This window comes from Chiloscyllium plagiosum, unplaced genomic scaffold, assembly GCF_037043375.1.
Source record: "Chiloscyllium plagiosum isolate Xiang-an unplaced genomic scaffold, Cpla_swu_hap1 HiC_scaffold_28, whole genome shotgun sequence".
Classification (NCBI taxonomy): domain Eukaryota; kingdom Metazoa; phylum Chordata; class Chondrichthyes; order Orectolobiformes; family Hemiscylliidae; genus Chiloscyllium; species Chiloscyllium plagiosum.
Window position 1 is genome coordinate 53,607,608 of NW_028270166.1, and position 15,703 is coordinate 53,623,310.

Below are 15,703 nucleotides of genomic sequence, written 5' to 3' on the forward strand. Positions count from 1 at the left end.
TCCTATTGAGGATACGTACGGCACCTCGCTGAGATGTCGGGGTTTCCCCCTATGAAATGCTCTTCGGATTACCGTATTGGAGTAAGGTTGATGGATGTCCCACTCTACAAGGGGGGGATGTATTTATCCGAACCTATTTACTGGCCTTATCCCGTTCTTTCGCAGAACTCCGGAGGAAAGGTCTCCTGGCTCAGACTCCGCCGCTCGACTTCCTCCTGCATAAGGTGGAGCCCGGAGATTGGATACTTGTTAAGACCTGGAAGGCCGAAAAGCTCCAGCCGCGGTGGGAAGGACCGTTCCTGGTTCTGTTAACAACTGAAGTAGCTGTTCGGACGAAAGAAAAAGGGTGGGTCCATGCATCAAGGATAAAGGGGCCTGTTCCGCCTGAAGAAGAAAGCACCTGGACATGCGAGCAAGGGGACAAGCCGTTGTCGGTAAAACTGAAAAGACAGCAATACTGAACTCTACTTGGACTGTATTGGTGGGGATATTGATCAGTTTACTCCTGTATGTGGGGGAGGGTGAGGGGAGATGTGACAAATGTCGAACTACAGTAAGACTTGGGATTCGAATCTATTCGGGATCATTTGTGTCCCATTCCTATGTGGACAATAGGTGTTACGATGTGAGTGCACGCCATGAATGTTGGGAGGATGGGAAACCCTATTATCAGATATATAATAAAGGATACGGTGGCAAAATCCATGGATGCCCTATAAATGACCGCTGGGTGTGTATTAGCAAAACTGGGAGGTGGGACCTATCCTCCGTATTGCTCAGGGAGCAGGTTGACAGAGTCAAGGAGACCAAGATACAGATCCCTGATCGGGGGTTGGGGAAAGAGCAAGACCGTCAGGGCACGGTCGTACTCCCTAAAGTGCCATCTGTATACGCAGAGGTAGAAGGAAAGATTGAACTCCCTGATGTTACACAAAACCTGTTTATTGATCTCACCTCTAGAATAGCCACTGTTTTAAATGTTAGCAATTGCTGGGTCTGTGGGGGGCCGCATATGTCGGAACAATGGCCATGGACTGGTCAAAGCTTAGACATAGGGGAATTGCTGCAAACCACTTGGACTCATGACAACGACAGAAAAAGCCAGGGGTGGAGACTGACAAACAGCCCTGAGGGCCAGTTCTGTATTGAAGGCAAGGGGACCGTGAAGGTAGGGATTAGCCCCTGTCAGAATATATTGGATGCAACCACGCGAGTATGGTGGCCTGAGGATATTACTTGGTACATTGCAAACCGAGGTCATAAAAATTGCGTTCCATTACGTTCTGATTCCTCCTCTTACGAGCTAAGTGCTGACCCTTCCAATGGCATGAAAAAGTATGGAGCGGTGGTTGTCAGGGGAATCAATGCTGGAATAATCCTGTCTAGACTCTGCCACGGGGCCAACAATCCGAATACTGGAATTGCAGTGGTCCTGGTCCTTATGAGGGCGTCCCCGGGGTAAAGGAGTTGTGGGATGACGTTGTGAGGCAGGGAGGGCCTGCTCCAGATGGCCTATTTTGGATATGCGGTAATCAGGCATACTCCAAACTGCCCATGGGATGGGCTGGGGTATGCTTCCTGGGTATAATACGACCTGCGTTCTTCCTATTACCCCGGGAGGAAGGCGATGATTTGGGAGTTAAACTCTTTGACTCCCTGCGTAGGTCGCCAAGGGATATCCAAGTCGGTGATTGGGGATGAGTGGCCACCGGCCCGGATTATTGAATACTACGGGCCGGCTACATGGGCACAGGATGGATCATGGGGATATCGTACTCCTATCTATATGTTAAATCGAATTATCAGGCTCCAAGCAGTCGTAGAGGTCATTACTAACCGGACTGCCCTGGCCCTAGAGTTGTTGGCTCAGCAGCAGGATCAGATGAGGGCTCCTATTTATCAAAACCGACTTGCCTTGGATTATTTGTTGGCCTCGGAGGGGGGTATGTGCGGGAAATTTAACCTGACAAACTGCTGTCTAGAAATTGACGATAATGGTAAAGCGATTTTGAAAATTTCCGATGAAATTCGGAAATTGGCCCATGTGCCAGTACAATCCTGGCGTCCTCTTAGTAGCATCGGATGGTGGGATGGTCTCCTAGGTGGTAGCTGGTGGCGCACGGCGTTGCTGGTGGTTGGGGGCGGCATGATTCTTCTTCTCGTAACACCCTGCCTAACTCCCTGTATTCAGTTTTTAATTCAGAAAAATATTTCCCGACTCCAGGCAGTGGTGGTTCCGCAGCATGGGACGCGGGAACTTAAAGTGATGTTGCTGCGAAAGACCAAGGATTTCCCGGGCCCTTGAGGGAAGGGGGGGGGCTTATCTTGGTCAGGCACATCTTAAAGAAAGAAAAGGGTGGAATTGTGAGAGGTAATTTCGGTTTAAACTTTAAGATGTGCCTGGACCACAGACTGGTCTATAATAAAAGACAAAACTTTTGTTTCTTTTCTAACAACCATTTTATATACTCAAAAGTAGAATAGTTTAAATTGTGCAGAATGCTGACAATTTGTGAGCGATAGTAAAACCAAGCAGGCTCTTGATTGATGAAGCCATTAACACAGCAGGGAAGGATGAGTCCTTGACTGATAAGACTGCTAGCACAGACAGAGAAGAATAAGTCTTTGACTGATAAGACTACAGGGTGAGAAAAACAACAACTTTAGAGACTCTGAAGACATTTGTTGCAGACTTTGTGATAAGGGTGCAAATTGAAGAATAATGATGTTTTTAAGAATGTGAACCTCATGGCTTGTTAGAGCCAAGGAGGGGAGGGACTTTTACTGTATATAATGGGAGACTTTGTAAGCCTCGGCACGCTTTTTCTCAGAAGAGTGCCCAACTCTGCAGACTTGCTAATAAAACTTTGTTTTCCTGAATTTGTCGAGAGCGATTATTGAGAAGCGATTTTCGTTTCTAACAGGAGCTGAAACACGGGATGATGCAGGGACAGAGAGAGAGAGACAATGATAATAAACTGTCCCATCTCCTGTCATTCATTTACACACAAACACACACTCCCGGGGGAGAACAATTGTGGGGCTCAGGCAGTCTCTGGGGTTTGTACCACAAGGGGGTGAGCTCTGGGTGGGGGGGTAGAGGGGCAAAAAGGGAGCTGCTGCACAGTCTGATCCCACAGATTTCACTGCCTCCTTCTCTCTCTGCCTCCACATTCCCAGCTGCCTGTCCCTCACGCAGCTTTCTATACATTCTTCTCTCTGCCATATCCTTCACATCTATCCCTGCCCACTTTCTCACCCTCTCCCAGGTTTTTCAGGAACTGATCTGTCGTTCAGTATTTCTGATCTTTGGCCTTTCCCGCCAACCTCTCTCTGCCCTCTGTGATCTTGCTCATGCTCCCTGAGGGTCATTTGAGCCACATCCCCCTCATTCTCTGTCCCTCTCCATCACTCATGCTCAATGTATCTCTGTTTGCCTTTCTCCCCACCGACTTCTTTCTCTCCTTGGGTTTCCATAGATTCCCCACAGGATGGAAGCAGGCCATTCAGCCCATTGATTCCACACCAACCCTCTGAAGGACAGCCTCCCCAAACCCTTCCCATCTCTGTAACCCTACATTTCCCACTCGTCCACTTAATCTGCTCATCTTGTGACTGTGGGGTGGCGGGGGGGTGGAGGGGGAACAAAAGCACCCAGAGGAAACCTGGGCAGACACAAGGAGAATGTACAACCTGGGTCCCTGGCACTGAGGCAGTAGTGTTTACCACTGAGCCACCGTGCATCTCTCTGTCTGTGTCTGTCTGTGTCTCTCTGGCCATTTGGTTTTTCTAGAATCTTCTCTTTTGGTGATGGCCATCATACTCAGCTCTGCCCTGAGACTCTCTTGAATATATTTGATATTACTTCTACTTTCCACCATGAAGTCAGACACAAAATAATTATTCAATTCCTCAGCCATTTCCTTTTCCCCACAACTATCTTTCCAGCGTCATTTTCCAGCGATCCAATGTCCACTTTTTCCTCTCTTTTGCCTTTTATGTATCTGAAGAAACTCTTGCAGCATTCCTTGATATGTCTGGCTAGCTTACCCTCATATTTCATCGTGACCCTCCTTATATCTTTTGTTGTTGCTCTCTATTGGTCTTTGCAAGTTCCCAATCTTTTGGTTTCCCACTGCCCTTCCCCAAATGATCTGCTTTCTCTTTTACTTTTATGCTATCCCTGTCTTCCCTCGTCAGCCATGGTTGCCTCATCCTCCCTGTACCAGGCTTCTTTTCCCTTGGGATGAATCTCTGCTGTGTCTCCTGAGTTACTCCCAGAACCTCCTGCCATTGCTGCTCCACTGTCTTTCCTGATACACTCCTCTCCCAGTCAATTCTACCCACCTCCTCTCTCAAGCCTCTGTAGTTGCCTTTATTCAGCTGTAATTCCGTTACCTTTGATTCTATCATCTCCCTCTCAAATTGAAGAGTAATTTCAGTCATATTATGATCACTGCCTGCTGAGGATTCCTTCACCTTAAGCTCCCTGACCAAGTCTGCCTCTTGCCTGTAAGAACCTGTGTTCCAGTTTATATTATAGAACATAGAACATTACAGCGCAGTACAGGCCCTTCGGCCCTCAATGTTGCGCCGACCTGTGAAGCCCATCTGAAGCCCATCTAACCTACACTATTCCATATGTCTATCCAATGACCATTTAAATGTCCTTAAAGTTGGCGAATCTACAACTCTTGTAGGTAGTGCTTCCATGTCCCTACTACCCTCTGAGTGAAAAACCTACTTCTGACATCTGTCCTATATCCATCACCCCTCAATTTAAAGTAAGTCCCCTTGTCCTAGCCATCACCATCCGAGGAAAATGTTCGCACTGTCCACCCTATCTAACCCTTTAATTATTTTATGTGACTCAATTAAGTCACCACTCAACCTTCTTCTCTCTAATGAAAACAGCCTCAGGTCCATCAGCCTTTCCTGGTAAGACCTTCCCTCCATTCCAGGCAACATCTTAGTGAATTTCCTCTGAACCCTTTCCAAAGCTTCCACATCTTTCCTATAATGCGGTGACCTGAACTGTATACAATACTCCAAGTGCGGCTGCACCAGAGTTGTGTACAGCGGCAGCATGATGTCATGGCTCTGAAACTCAGTCCCTCTACTAATAAAATCTGGGTGACAACTTTCAGCGATCAATGTATGTGGACACCAAGATCTCTCTGCTCATCGACACTAAAACGAATCTTACCATGAGGCCAGTGCTCTGTATTCCTGTTACTCCTTCCAAAGTGGATCACCTCACACTTTTCCACATTAACTCCATTTGCCACCTCTCAGCCCATCCCAGCTGTGCAGCTTATCTATATCCCTTTGTATCCTACAACATCCTTCGGCACTACCCACAACTCCACCGACCTTAGTGTCATCCACAAATTTACTAACCCATCCTTTGACGATCTCATCCTGATCATTTATAAAAGTGATAAACAGCAGTGGACCCAAAACAGATTCCTGCAATACACCACTAGTAACTGAACTCCAAGATGAACATTTCCCATTAAAACACTATCCTCTGTCTTCTTTCAGCTAGCCAATTTCTGATCGAAACTGCTAAATCACCCTCAATCCCATGCCTACGTAGCTTGTGCAATAGGCTATCATGGGGAACCTTATCAAACATCTTACTGAAATCCATATATACCACATCAACTGCTTAACCCTCATCCACCTGTTTGGTCACCTTCTCAAAGAACTCCATAATGCTTGTGAGGCACGACCTACCCTTCACAAAAGCATGTTGACTATCCCTAATCAAATTATTCCTTTGTAGATGATTATAAATCCTATCTCTTATAACATTTTTCAATACTTTACCCACAACTGAAGTAAGGATCACAGGTCTATAATTGCCAAGGTTGTCTCTGGTTAAGAAGAGCAAAGAGAGGGCATGAGCAGTCTCTAGCAAATAGAATAAAGGAGAACCCTAAAGCTTTCCACAGGTATGTGAGGAATAAAAGGATGATTAGGGTAGGAATAGGGCCAGTCAAAGACAGAAGTGGGAAGTTGAGTATGGACTCTTTAGAGATCGTAGAGGTGCTAAATGAACATTTCTCATCGGTGTTCACTCAGGAAAAGGAGAATATTGGAGAGGAGAAGAATGAGGTACGATATATTCGACTAGAAAGGATCGAGGTTAGTTATGAACAGGTGTCATTAATTCAGAAAAGGAATAAAAGTAGACAAGTCCGGATGGGATTTGTCCAAAGATTCTCTGGGAAGCTTGGGAGGAGATAGCAGAGACTTTGACTTTGATAGTTGAGTCGTCATTTTCTACAGGTTTTGTACCAGAGCACTGGAGGATTGCAAATGTTGTGTCCTTGTTCAAAAGGTAATTATAGACCAGTGAGCCTTACTTCTGTTGTAGGAAAGGTTTTGGAAAGGATTATAAGAGATAAGATTTATAATCATCTACCATGCAGCAATTTGATTTCAGATAGTTAACATGGTTTTGTCAAGGGTAGGTCATGTCTCACAAACCTCATTTAGATTTTTGAGAAGGTGACCAAGCATGTAGATGAGGGTAGGGCAGTTGACGTGGTATACATAGACTTCAGTAAACCCTTTGATAAGGGTCTCATGGTAAGCTGTTGGAGAAAATGCAAAGGCATGGAATTGGGGGTGATTTAGGAGTTTGGATTAGAAACTGGCTTTCTGAAAGAAGGCAGCGAGTGGTGGTTGATGAAAAATGTTCAGCCTGGAGTCAGGTTACTCGTGGTGTGCCACAAGGTTCTGTTTTGAGTCCATTGCTGTTTGTCATTTTTATAAATGACTTAGAGGCAGGCATAGGTAAATTTGCAGATGACACTAAAGTCGGTGGAGTGGTGGATATTTTGGAAGAATGTTACAGGTTGCAGGGGACTTGGATAAACTGCAGAATTGGGCTAGGAGATGGCAAATGGAGTTCAATGCAGATAAATGTGTGGTGATGCACTTTGGGAAGAATAGCAGGAAGGCAGAATATTGGGTTCAATGGAAGGAATCTTGATAGTGTGGATGTGCAGAGGGATCTTGGAGTCCATGTACATAGATCCCTGAAAGTTGCCACCCAGGTGGATAGTGCTGTTAAGAAGGCATACGGTGTGTTTGGTTTCATTGGTAGAAGGGAAAATGTGTTGCTGGAAAAGCACAGGAGGTCAGGCAGCATCCAGGGAAAAGGAGAATCGACGTTTCAGGCATAAGCCCTTCTTCAGGAATGAGGAAAGTTTGACCAGCAGGCTAAGATAAAAGGTAAGGAGGAGGGACTTGGGGGAGGGGCGTCGGAAATGTGATAGGTGGAAAGAGGTCAAGGTGAGGGTGATAGGTCAGACTGGGGTGGGGACGGAGAGGTCAGGGAGAAGATTGCAGGTTAGGAAGGCGGTACTGAATTCGATGGATTTGACTGAGACAAGGTGGGGGGAGGGGAAATGAGGAAATTGGTGAATTCCGAGTTCATCCCTTGTGGTGGAGGGTTCCTAGGTGGAAGATGAGGCGCTCTTCCTCCAACCGTCGTGGTGTCTTGCACCTCCTGCGGTTGCAGGGGAAGGTGCCGGGAGTGGAGGTTGGGTTGGTGGGGGGTGTGGATCTGACGAGGGAGTCACGGAGGGAGTGGTCTTTACGGAACGCTGATAGGGGAGGGGAGGGAAATATATCCTTGGTGGTGGGGTCCGTTTGGAGGTGGCGGAAATGACGGCGGATGATGCGCTGTACATGGAGATTGGTGGGGTGGTAGGTGAGGACCAGTGGGGTTCTCTCCTGGTGGCAGTTGGAGGGGCGGGGCTCAAGGGCGGAGGAGCGGGAAGTGGAAGAGATGCGGTGGAGGGCATCGTTGACCACGTCGGGGGGGGAAATTGCGGTCCTTGAAGAAGGAGGCCATCTGGGTTGTACGTTTTTGGAACTGGTCCTCCTGGGAGCAGATACGGCGGAGACGAAGGAATTGGGAATATGGGATGGCGTTTTTACAGAGGGCAGGGTGGGAGGAGGTGTAGTCCAGGTAGCTGTGGGAGTCGGTCAGTTTGTAGTAGATGTCCGTGTTGATTTGGTCATCTGAGATAGAAATAGAAAGATCGAGGAAGGGGAGGGAGGGATCTGAGACTGTCCGGGTGAATTTGAGGTCGGGGTGGAAGGTGTTGGTGAAGTGGACAAACTTTCCTCATTCCTGAAGAAGGGCTTATGCCCGAAACGTCGATTCTTCTGTTCCCTGGATACTGCCTGACCTGCTGCGCTTTTCCAGCAACACATTTTCAGTTCTGACCTCCAGCATCTGCAGACCTCACTTTCTCCTTCATTGGTAGAGGGATTGGGTTCTGGAGCCGTAATATCATGCTGCAACTATATAAAACGCTCGTGCGGCCACACTTGAAATATTGTGTACAGTTCTGGTCGCCATATTTCTGGAAGAATGTGGAAGCATTGGAAAAGGTGCAGAGGAGATTTACCAGCATGTTGCCTGGTCTGGAGGGAAGGTCTTATGAGGAAAGGCTGAGAGACTTGGATCTGTTCTCATTGGCAAGCAGAAGGCTCAGAGGGAATTTGATAGAGACATACAAGAGGATCAGAGGATAAGATAGGGTAGACAGTGAAGGTCTTTTTCCTGGGATGATGACGTCAGCTTGTACAAGGGGGCATAACTACAAATTGAGGGGTGATAGATTTAAGACAGAAAACAGAGGCAGGTTCTTTAGTCAGAGAGTGTTAAGGGTGTGGAATGCCCTACCTGCCAATGTAGTTAACTCCTCCACATGAGGGAGATTTAAACAATCATTGGATAATGGATGATGATGGGATAGTGTAGGGGGACGAGCTGAGAATAGTTCACAGGTCGGCACAAGATTGAGGGCCGAAGGGCCTGTTCTGCACTGTATTGTTCTATGTTCCATTTGTTATCCTCCAGCCTTCTGGCACTATTCCTGTAGACAATGGTGACATCAAGATGAAAGCCAAAGTCTCGGAAATCTCCTCCCTGACTTCCCAGAGAATCCAAAGATAAATACCATCTGGTCCAGGGGACTTATCTATTCTCACAGTTTCCAGATTTGCTAACACCTCCTCCTTGTGAACCTCATTCACCTCGAGCCTTGTAGCCTGTATCTCAGTATTCCCCTCAACAACATTGTCTTTTTCTAGTGTAAATACTGACAGATATTCATTTCATGCTTCCCGATCCACCTCGGACTCCATGCACAACTTCCCACTACTATCCTTGATTGGTCCTAATCTTACTCTAGTCATTCCTGATATACCTATTGGGTGTGTTATGGGATGTTACTGCATTGGAATAGTGCCTGAATGAAGTTGCTGTATCTGGTCAGTTACGTTTTCCAATAGTTATGTTATTCTAAATTCCGTTTTGTTTTGTTAAACTCTCGTGTTTAAGTAAATTCTGTTTTGCTGAAAGTTGAGTGGTCTGACCAGCTGTATCACTACTGGAATCGAGTCTTAGAATCATAGAGATGTACAGCATGGAAACAGACCCTTCAGTCCAACCCATCCATGCCGACCAGATATCCCAACCCAATCTAGTCCCACCTGCCAGCACCCGGCCCATATCCCTCCAAACCCTTCCTATTCATATACCCATCCCACTGCCTCTTAAAGGTTGCAATTGTACCAGTCTCCACCACTTCCTCTAGCAGCTCATTCCATACACGTACCACCCTGTGTGTGAAAAAGTTGCCCATTAGGTCTCTTTTATATCTTTCCCCTCTCACCCTAAATCTGTGTCCTCTAGTTCTGGACTCCCTGACCCCAGGGAATAGGCTTTGTCTATTTATCCTATCCATGCCCCTCATTGATTTTGTAAAACTCTATAAGATCAGCCCTCAGCCTCCGACACTCCTAGGAAAACAGCCCCAGCCTGTTCAGCCTCTCTCGATATCTCAAATCCTCCAACTCTGGCAACATCCTTGTAAATCTTTTCTGAACCCTTTCAAGTTGCACACCATCTTTCTGATAGGAAGGAGACCAGAATTGCACGCAATATTCTAACAGTGGCCAAACCAATGTCCTGGACAGCCACTACATGACCTCCCAACTCCTGTACTCAATGCTCTGACCAATAAAGGAAAGCATATCAAACACCTTCTTCACTATCCTATCTACCTGCGACACCACTTTCAAGGAGCGACGAACCTGCACTCCAAGGTCTCTTTGTTCAGCAACACTCCCGAGGACCTTACCACTAAGTGTATAAGAATATCGAGTTCACATCTGTCTTTAAAAGAATAAAACATTAGGGTCTAAGCTACTGCCTTCAAATATTTTGAGGTGGTTTGGCCTGGTCCATAACAATATGTCTCTGTGTGTTTGTCTGTGTCTGTGTTAACGCCTGTTGCAAATTGCACCTCAGTCTGTGTTGTTTCTGTATGTGTATAAATCTTTGTCGGTCTGTATGTTTTTTTGTGCATAAATGTGTCTGTGTGTGTCTCTGTATCTGTATGTGATTTTCTCTCTCTAACTGTGTGTGTCTATCTCAGTTGAACTATCTCTGCGTGTTTGCAGTTATATGTGTGTATTAGTGTGTGTCTCAGTATCTGTGTGTGCGTGTGTCTGTGTGTCTTTATCGACTGAACTGTGTTTAATGCTCAGTGTCTCTTGCTCCACTCCTGTGTTTAATGTGATACAATGCCGCCCTCTGGTGGCCTCGACATGCCACTACAAAAGTGGCAAGAAAAAGATCTTTTTCTTCGGAGAGAGCATGCGAATGAGGCAAGGAATAGGGAGCGAGTGCAGCTAAACACGTGGCTACAGAGCTGATGTGGGAGGCAGGGTTTCAGATATGTACATCATTGGGGTATCTTCTGGTGGAGGTGGGACCTGCACATGAAGGACAGGTTGCACTTAAATGGGAGGGGAATATTGTCCTGGGCAGGAGAATTGCTAGAGCACTTCAGTAGGGTTTAAATTAGTTTGGCAAGAGAATGGGAACCAGAGCTACAAATCAGAGAAGAGGGTAGTTTTGGCATGGTCAGAAATGGAATGCAGAGAGTGTGTCAGGAAGGATACACAGTTGATAGGGTAAAGGGACAAATTAAAGTGTGTCTGTTTCAATGTGTGTCAGGAATAAGAGTGGTGAACTTAGAGCATGCATCAGTTCTTGGAACTACACCGTTGTGGCCATAAGAGAAACATGGATTTCACAGGGGCAAGAATGGTTGCTGGATGTTCCACAGTTTAGATCTTTTAAAAATAAGAGGGAGGGAGGTAAAAGAGGAGGGGGAGTAGCATTATTAATTAGAGAGTGCATCACAACTGCAGAAAAATGTTGAGGAGCATTTGTCTACTGAGTCAATGTGGGTGGAAGTCAGTAACGGGAAATGATCAGTCACTTTTTTGGGGTATTTTCTATCAACACCCCCAATCGTAGCAGAGAAATGGAAGAACAGATTGGATAGCAGATCTTGAAAAGCTGCAGAGTTGTTATTATGGGTGACTTCCCCAACATTGATTGGGACCGCCTTAGTGCAGGAGGTCTGGATGGAGCCAATTTTGAAAAGATTCCTTACTCAATATGTAGGTAGGCCAACTAGAGTGGAGGCAATATTGGATTTGGTCCTAGATAATGAACCAGGCAAGGTGTCAGGTCTCTCAATGGAAGAGCATTCGGTGACAGTGACCATAACTGCCTCAACTTTACATAACCATGGAGAGGACAGAAACAGACAGTACGGGACAGTACTTAACTGCAGGCGGGGGAGTTAAACTGCTATTAGACAGGAGCTGTGGAGTATCATTTGGGAACAATTGTTCTCAGGGAAAAGCACAACAGAAATGTTTGAGGCTGTTTAAGGAGCACTTGTTGCGAGTGTTGGATAACTTTGTCCCACTGAGACAGGGAAGGGTGGTAAAGTGAAGGGATCTTGGATCACGAGAGCAGAGGATCTTCTCATCAAAAGGAAGTAGTAAGCTTATTTAAGGTTGAGGAAGCACAGCATTAGAGGGTGACAGGGTAGCTGGGAAAGTGGACGGAGGAGAACTAGGAGGGGGCACAAAAAGCCTTGGTGGGAAGGATTAGAGAAAGCCCAAAGGTGTTTTACACGTAAGTGTGGAATAGGATAATGATCATAGAGAGGATAACACTGATCAGGGATAGTGGAGGGAACTTCTGACTGGAATCTGAAGAGGTAGGGGAGTCTCAAAATGAGTTTCTTTGCTTCAGTTTTCATTAGTGATGAAATTCACTTTCCACAGACCCATCATTGATAACTCTGGAGGCACCAGTATCCCCGAAGACCTCACTCATTGATTGCTCAAAATCACGAGAAGGAGTATTGAGTCTCAGAGCATCCCTTCCAGTCACTGATGCCCCTTCTCCACCCTCAAGTACCTCAGCTCCAGAGTTCCCTCTGTGTCTGTGGAACAACCTGATACAGTGATTGAGATGATACCACATGGATCAGCCCTCTGCTTGAATGGCAGTGGGCGATGCCTTGCTTACTGTGTAGTATCTCTCTCTCCTTGGCTCATTCCACTTCCTCCAGAAACCTGATCTCCGGGTTTACCAGACATCGGCTCCCTCTGTGTTTCCTCGTGCATCATAGTTAGTTGTTGGCTCTCCTGCTTAAGTTCTAGCTCCAATTGTTCTAAGCTATGCCTGTCATATGAACCCCTCCACTTGGGCACTAGCATGGATCTACCAGTAAACATTTCATGCGGTGTCAAATTAGTCATGTGGTTAGTTTGCATATGGTAGCTCAATGCCAGTTGCAGAGCATCGACCCAGTTACGATTGGTACTTGCACAAATTTAATGCAACTTAGCTTTTAAAGTTCCGGTAATCTGTTCCACTATACAAATCTTCTCAAAATTTGCTAATACCTTGTGACTGGGGATGAAACATCCAAATCTCTGCTTGATCCTCAAAGTCTGCAGCACCAAATTAACCACTCCTTGGATAAAAGCAGACCCGTTGTCTGACCTGATCTGAAAGTATGCCAAACCTTGGAATAACTTCATTTGTTAAGAATTTTACGACCATGCCTGCCCCTGACTCTTTCGATGGAGCTGCCTCTACGCATCTACTAAACCTATCGATTGCCACTAACATATATGTCTCCCTTCTCACTACCTTTGTCATGTCTACATAGTCAATCACAAAATGATTAAATGATCCCTCAGGTATTTGTCTCGTGGTGGTTGCTTTGCCCTTTGATATTATTTTGAGAACAGACATCACATTGTGACAATATGTAATCCAACGGAGGCCTGCAAGTAAGGTGACCAGAAGCCGTCCTTCTTTATCTTCCTCAGCACCTCCGCTCTAGCACAGTAATCCAACCCTTGTGCCTCTGAGATGAGAATGGTCAACAAAGGCATAGGTGCCACCTACAAACCTTCCTCTGTGTTCCACAGACCTTCTTGGTTTCACCTGGCTCCCCTTTGTCTCCACAGTATTTGTTTAGCTAAGGTCACTTTACCTTACATCTCAATGATGTTTGCTACGATAGGCTCCGGATCTAAATGGAGAAAGTGAGGTCTGCAGATGCTGGAGATCAGAGCTGAAAATGTGTTGCTGGAAAAGCGCAGCAGGTCAGGCAGCATCCAGGGAACAGGAGAATCGACGTTTCGGGCATAAGCACTTCTTCAGGAAGGGCTTATGCCCGAAACATCGATCCTCCTGTTCCCTGGATGCTGCCTGACCTGCTGCGCTTTTCCAGCAACACATTTTCAGCTCCGGATCTAAATGCACCTGGGGTGCAATGACAGCTGAAGAGGCCATTCTAGCTGCTTCATCAGCTGAACAATTACCCTTAACCACCATATCACTGCCTTTTTTGTGAGACTGACACTTTATAATAGCCAGCGTTTTTGGCTTTATTAACGCAGTCGTCAAATCTCCAATCTGTTGGTAATGTTGTATGGGATCTCTGTTGCTCTTCCTGAACTCCCTTTGCTTCCAGACTGCCCCAAGTAGATGGCAGACCCCATGAGCATAAGCTGAATCAGTATAGATATCCGCCATCTCACCTTCGATCAACTCACATGCTGCTGTTAGTGCCTTAAACTCAGCTAGCTGTGCTGAACAAGGTTGCAAACAGGCCTCCAATTTAACTGTTCTAAACTGAGATTGCTCTTGCTGCACAACTGCAAACCCCACATGGTTTCAATCATGATCGTTCTAACATGAGTCAGCTACAAATATAACCATTTTATCCTCATCAGGTAGCAGTTCAGACTGTAAATAAGTCCTCAATTTAGCAAATGCAGTCACATGCCTCACACAATCACACTATTCCCTCTACGACTCCCTCGTCAGGTCCACACCCTCCATCAGCTCATACCTCAACGCTGGCACCTTTCCGTGTCACCATAGGAAGTGCACAGCCTGCGCCCATACTACTCCTCTGACTTCTGTCCAAAGCCCCAAGAAATCCTTCCACATCTGTCAGAAATTCACCTGCACCTCTACCAATGTCATTTACTGCATCCTCTGCACCCGGTGTGGTTTCCTCTACATGTGGGAGACAGGACACATTCTTGTGGATCATTTCAGAGAACATCTCTGAAACACCCGCACACAGCAACCCCACTGCCCATCGCTGAACACTTCAACTTCCCCTCCCACTCCATCAAGGACATGTAGGTAGTGGGCCTCCTCCACCGCCAAACTGTTACCACCCGACGCTTGGAGGAGGAACGCCTCATATTCTGCCTTGGGACCCTGCAACCACATGGGATAAATGTGGATTTCAACAGCTTTCTCATTTCCCTTGCCCCCACATTACCTCAGTCCCAAGCCTCCAACTCGGCACCGCCCTCTGGACCCGACCATCACTGCCCCTTCTGACCTATCACCTTCATCCATCTATTGCTTTCCCAGCTACCTCCCCCAACCCCACCCTCCTCCCATTTATCTCTTAGCGCTGACCCACAAGCGTCATTCCCAAAACGTCAATTCTGCTGCTCCTTGGATGCTGACTGGCTGAGTTTTTCCAGCACCACGCTCTCTTACTTTTAATACTGATTGCATTGAACCAGTGCCTGCCAGCATCATCATACTCCCTTGAATATTAAAATGCTTATATTCCCTCTGAACTATTCCTTTGTTAAACTTTGCTGTTATCCTGTTGCACCAACACTGTTGCCCCCACCCCCACCCAATTAAGCACTTTAAATTTGTCTCACATCTTGGGAGTGAAAACTGTGAGTTGAACATCAATATTGGCTTCACATCATAAAATATTTACTGCAGCAGCTTTGTACTCTGAAAATGTTGGACAAAATTATAGATACTCTTAAGTGAAGCTCTCTTGTTCTCTAGACTGTTCAGAGTAGCTCTTTTAGTGCAATTTAATACACTGGTTGAGTGAAAAGTTCTCTTATCTGAAGCAGTCAACTGTCTAGTGCACTGAAGTGAAATAGAATATGTTTCATGTTCTGGTGGCAAATGAAAAACACCATTTTTATTCCTCCAGTTTAAACTTCTATTGTACATATTTGTCCCCTTCTGGTTACCCTGAGTGTATGAAAAGCGACTCTCATGGCGAGGACCTAGAACCATATTAAGGCTTGACTTGGGAAATGTGGACTTTTCCTTTTCCTACATGTCAATGCAAGAGCAAACAATTTGCACCAAACTCTAATGGCTCACCTTGTTTCTTTTCTTTTCCTTTGACATATACAAAAGACAAAAAAAACTCTGGTGAATTTAAGCAAACAACTTCTGGACAAAGGATTTGAACTTCTGGTTGCCACCCAAGTACCAGCCCGA